We start from the raw sequence: 5,365 nt of genomic DNA, 5'->3' as shown, positions 1-5,365 counted from the left end.
GTCAATCATGATCCAGGTTGGTTGCTTGCTCTCTGAAGGGTGATCTTCACTTTCACCCTATCTTTGCTTCTCCTTTCTGAGATGTCAGTTTAGAAAAATAACTGAAATGAAAGAGAAAAAAAGAAGGAGGTATAGAAAATAAAAATTGGTTAATTATTTCACAGGCTAGATGAATAAATATGCCATTTTCAATAAAAGAAACCAAGGTGAATCAGGAAATGGATGGCCTTTTCAAGTCACATGAATCAGTTCCCCAGAATTCATCATTTTCACCAAGGATAAAAAATTTCCCCCTTAATCATTGTGATTATGTCAAAATTTACTCAAAATTTTGTCAAAAATGATGTCAAAATTTACTTTTTAAAGACTGATAAAAACTCATATTCTTACTCTGAAGCTGTGTGGTATAAAAGAGGAAGTGTTGGACTTGGGTGGAGTCTTAGTTACCAGGTAGGAGTACCTTTTCTTTCCCCACAATACATTTTTATAGCAAGTGATTTTGGCCCTGGGGGGAATGCAGCACTACTATAGAACAATGAACTTGCAGGAAGAATATATTTTTTTAAGTTTGAAATTTTTGACTTTTGTGATGTTAAGAAGAAAACTTCAGTGAGTAATAATACTACTTTAGAGCTTTTTATTCAGTTTCTATTTGCCTTTGCAGCTGCTTGACCTACAACAGTTTGTATGGAACATACCTTCTGGGATAATAAATCGGATAGACCACTAAAGTATTCCAGGCTGATATTTTCACACTAGGAACAGATGTGTAATACTACTTTTAGCTTTATGGTGTGACAAGAGTGCTTGTTCTAGTGGCTTCTGACTATTGGGCATGTGAACAAACCTGAAGGGATTTATAGGGATGGATTCACTATCTATCCCCTGGTATGCCAAAATGGAAACATAAGCTGTGTGCTCTCCATTCATGCACTCTGTCCATAAGGCCACATATTTTGTTGACCACCCACTGAGTTCAAGAAGCTCTTCAGGCTGCATTCCCTTAGAGCCTGAGAGATGGAACACACCTGGGAGAGGCACTGCCTTAGTAATTGAAATCTCCACTCCAAATCTTTGCATTGGACCTACAGTGACTGCCCCATAATTGTAATAATTGTGTAATTGTTATCAGTCTCATTTAGAATGAGCAGACCACTAGAACCAACTAGTTTCATTGTAATCAATCCAATTTAGCAAACATTACTAGGTTGAAGATAATGTGCAAGGCTCTGGAGATTCAAAGGAAAAACCAAATAACTTCTCCTCAAGAAGCTTAATTTTTCTGGGGAATGTCCACAAAATGTAAACAGGTAGGGTGGGAGCACAGGTGAAGATCAGCATCACAAAAGGTCTCCCACAGGAGGTGGCTAATGAGTTGAGACTTGAAGAAAGGCAAGAATTCTAAGTGGGAAAACAGACTCCAGGCATGGGGGAATACTCTGTGTTATGGTACAGGGAAGGAAGATTGACAGTTGAGTTTGTTGAATTGCAAGTAGGCAAAGTGGGTTAGAAGATAGAAAAGGAATATTGAGAAATAAAGAGGGGGAAGGCAGGATGAAGCCAGAATGTGATGGGCTTTAAATGCTTCAATTTATATTTTAGATTAGAGGTAATAGTGGGCTACTAAAAAGTTTTTGAGCAAGGAAGTAACTTGGTCAGGTGTTTTTTTGTTTTGTTTTGTTTTGTTTTTTTTTTTATAGCTATGGAGAAGAAGATTGGTAGAGTGGCAGAAAGCCATCTTGGGGAAGAAGCCCTGCTTCTGAGATATGGTGGCTTTGTGACCAAGGCAACTCTCTAAGAATATAAAATCCAGATAAAGTGCTGACATTATTGAGAGAGTTTCTTTATCCAGGATTTCCATGAACCAATGAAATCATAGGTCTAGCTCCTATCGCTAATATAATGTTCAAGAACACAGAAAATTGAGGAAGAACCTGTCTTTAAGGAAGCAGCATGTATATAGTAAGTAGAACTGGGATTGGAGTCAAAGTACACCTGAGTTCAAATTTCAGTGCTCCAGGTAATTTTGAGTTTAAGTTACTAAGAACCCTCACTGATAGAGGGGATTTCTTCATCAAGGGATTCCCTACATCAGTGAAACCACAGATCCATTTTCTTTCCCCAGGTGGAGAATAATTTGGAGCAAAGAGAAACTAGAAGTTACAATTCCAAGGAGACTGTTGCAATAATGTAGGTTAGAGTTAGAGTGTGAGCTAGAAAAAAGTAACATATTGCAGAGGTAGAATCAACTCAACTTGGCAAGTGCCTGGATCAGTCCTCATTCTGACCTTTCTGCTGCCAACTAGACTCTTTTTTTTTTAATATATATACAAAGTTTTCTTTCTCTTGGGCTGTCTGAGTAAGAGTAACACAGTAAATAGCAGGCTGTTGTTTTGGAAACGCATTAGCTCTCAAGGTAGAGAAGCTGCCAGTTACTACTCTGAAGTTTCTTCATCTACAAAACAGGAAAAAGCATACCATATTACATAGTTCATAGGGTTATTGTGAGAATCAAATGAGATAATCTTTTTAGAATGTTTTGTAAACCATAAAGGGCTATGTGAGTTTGTCTATTTTTTTTAAACCCTTAACTTCTGGGTATTGGCTCCTAGGGAAGAGTGGTAAGGGTGGGCAATGGGGGTCAAGTGACTTGCCCAAGGTCACACAGCTGGGAAGTGTCTGAGGTGGGATTTGAACCTAGGACCTCCCTTCTCTAGGCCTGACTCTCAATTCACTGAGCTACCCAGCTGCCCCCTGTGAGTTGGTCTTGCTTTTTAAAAAATCTTCTCTGGTATAATCTAGATGTAGGAAGGGAGTGCCAGAAACTTCTTCATTGTCTCCAACCAAATAACTGAGTAATGATGGTGATTTTGGTAGACTACATGAGAAAGAGGGTAGAAGAGAAATGGCGTTAAAGATGTAAAAAAATATTTAGTAAAAGTACACCTCTTCAAATAAGAGACACAATCCCTATTAGGGGAGTCATAGGGTATCTCACAGTACCTTACAAAAATTAAAAATTGATGATTGGGTTCTGATTAAGCCATTTTGGATTTTTTTTTCTCAAAGCTTTCCCACTATTTGGTGTTTCTAGGTATTAAAGAAAAATAATGTCATTACTAATGATTATTGTTTTTCCATTAGTAATCTGTTGGCCTATTGGGTAAGGCATGGATGTAGAGTTGTAATGGATCTTGGAGGTCCTCTAGTCCAACCCCCTCATTTTCCAAATGAGAAAACTGAGAGTTAACCTAGCTAACCCCAGAGGAGAAGTTAACTCCTATTAATACTTTGGGATTTTAGGTTGGCAGTCTTCCAAGTCTAGAATGCACTCCCTCCTTTGTGATTTTAAGCTGGCTGTCTTCCAATTCTGGAATGTACTCCCTCCTCATCTTAGCTTTAGAATTCCCATTTTCCATTGAGGAGGTTCAACTTCAAAAAAAAAAATCCCTTTCCTGATTCCCCCAACAGCAGCTGGTGCTTTCCCTCTCTCCCCCCAACTTCCATTATCTTCTATATATTTTATATCTACCAAAAATATGATATCTCCTCTAAGCTATTATATGCCTCTGTAGGGCAGGGGCTTTTACTTTTTTTTTTTTTTTTTTGCATTCCCAGGACCTAACCCAGTGACTGGCAGTTGGTAAGCACTCAATAAGTGGATAATGACTAACATTGAACAAAGTCAAATAAGTAGGTATCTCACAAGGGCTAGATTTACACTTGTTTTCAGGAAGCCATTGCTTCTTTCTTATTGTTGATATTCTCATTACCCAATAATCACTGACACAATGCATTATAGGCTATAAAAATTATAGTCTGAAGGTAGGGCTTGGTCCCATTCCTAGTTTTAATGTATATTTTCATAAGAACCTATGCAGAACTAAAGAGTGGGGTATCCCTCTGGCTACAGTATTAAAACCCTTACTATCCAATTTGCCATCTTCCTCAACTTATCCCTTTTCAGCATGCACACACATTCCTTCCCCCAAGGAATAACAGTAAAAACTCTTATCAGAGCCATAACTAGGGCGAGGCAAACAAGGTTTAGAGAAAACTGACAGCATTTGTTTTCCCACCACTGAGGGAGAATCAACAAAGCTCAGTTCCTATTGAGCAAGAATGATAAATTAAAATAGGAAGAAAGCAAATGGGTTAGGATGAGTGCCTTTCATCTTTCTCCCTTTCTAGCCTAATGGTGCAAAATTCCTAGTTAAAGTATGTTGCTCCTATGCAAACAATATGTAGGGATTTACAATCATAGTACTATCACTTTGGAGCTGGGACCCTGGAGGTCATTCTCTTCATCTTCATTTTTAAATATGAGGAAACCGAGATCTAAAATGACTTGCCCAACGTCACCCAGAGCCAGAATTTGAACCCAGAATTGAGAGCATGTTCCCAAACCAGCATGCCTTACACGGCAGTATGCTCATCTTCTATGGCTCAGGATATCTAATAGCCTCTTTTGCAAAACCAGCAACTTCCTGTTCCCACCAAACTACCTGGAAACTTTATTATGTCTTTACTTTGTGTCACTATCCATACTCCAATGGAATGGGTTCCAAGGTCTCACTCAAGCAAATGTATATAAACAAATATGTATACAAAACTATGTATATATTTATGATATAGTTTTATGTTGATTTTTTTTTCAGTTTAGTACTACCTGAGAACTTTTCATCAGAAGTAGGAAGAACTGGATTAAAAAAACAAGTTGGAGTTCAAGAAAGCTATTGAAATGACAACTAGGTTTATAAAGATACATTCTATTCTGGAAGCTTGGCTGAGGTTAAGTGTGACAACTTTAAATGTAGATAAATGAACTATTTACCTTAAAAAAAAAAGCCCTTATGTCAGATTATCTGATAAAGAAGAATGGAAGAACTTTTCACTACAAAGGTATACTATTTGATATCTTTCTAGTCAAAGTAAAAAAAAAAACACACACACACACACATTAAAAGGAAAAATAGAAAAAATCTACCACTCTGTTACCCACATGCCCATACACGGTCACACCAAAAAAGGGATGGGACACAACTTCAAGGGTTTTCTTTTCTTTTCTTAAAATACAGTTTTAAACTGAGTTTATCTGCTTATGGTAGTTAAAAAAAATACTCCCCCACTCTCAGAAATCTTCAGAGAGTAAGAATATTAACAAATGGTTTCAAAAGTATTTGAACTCTCTTTGGACTTAGTTATCCATCCAGACACTAGCTACTTGAGTTGCCTCTGTTTACTCTTATGAAATGCCTTTATTTAATTTGTTTATGCTCTTCATTTAACTGATAAAATTACAATAAGAACTAGGTACTCAGTCTAGAGTGTATATAGAGCTTGAAGTTAAGGGGTTTACACTTGG

At 37.4% G+C, this 5,365-nt stretch overlaps 1 non-coding gene across 1 annotated transcript; it reads right to left on the bottom strand.

Annotated features, from left to right (window-relative positions):
- Positions 1-205: 205 nt before the first annotated feature.
- On the bottom strand, positions 206-274 carry LOC123232824. Its single transcript, XR_006505322.1, has one exon. It is a non-coding gene; the product is annotated as a small nucleolar RNA SNORD123 (small nucleolar RNA).
- Between the last annotated feature and the right edge of the window lie 5,091 nt (positions 275-5,365).

This window comes from Gracilinanus agilis, chromosome 1, assembly GCF_016433145.1.
Source record: "Gracilinanus agilis isolate LMUSP501 chromosome 1, AgileGrace, whole genome shotgun sequence".
NCBI lineage: Eukaryota > Metazoa > Chordata > Mammalia > Didelphimorphia > Didelphidae > Gracilinanus > Gracilinanus agilis.
Note: the sequence above shows the minus strand (reverse complement) of the source record. Positions and strands in the feature narration are given on the sequence as shown.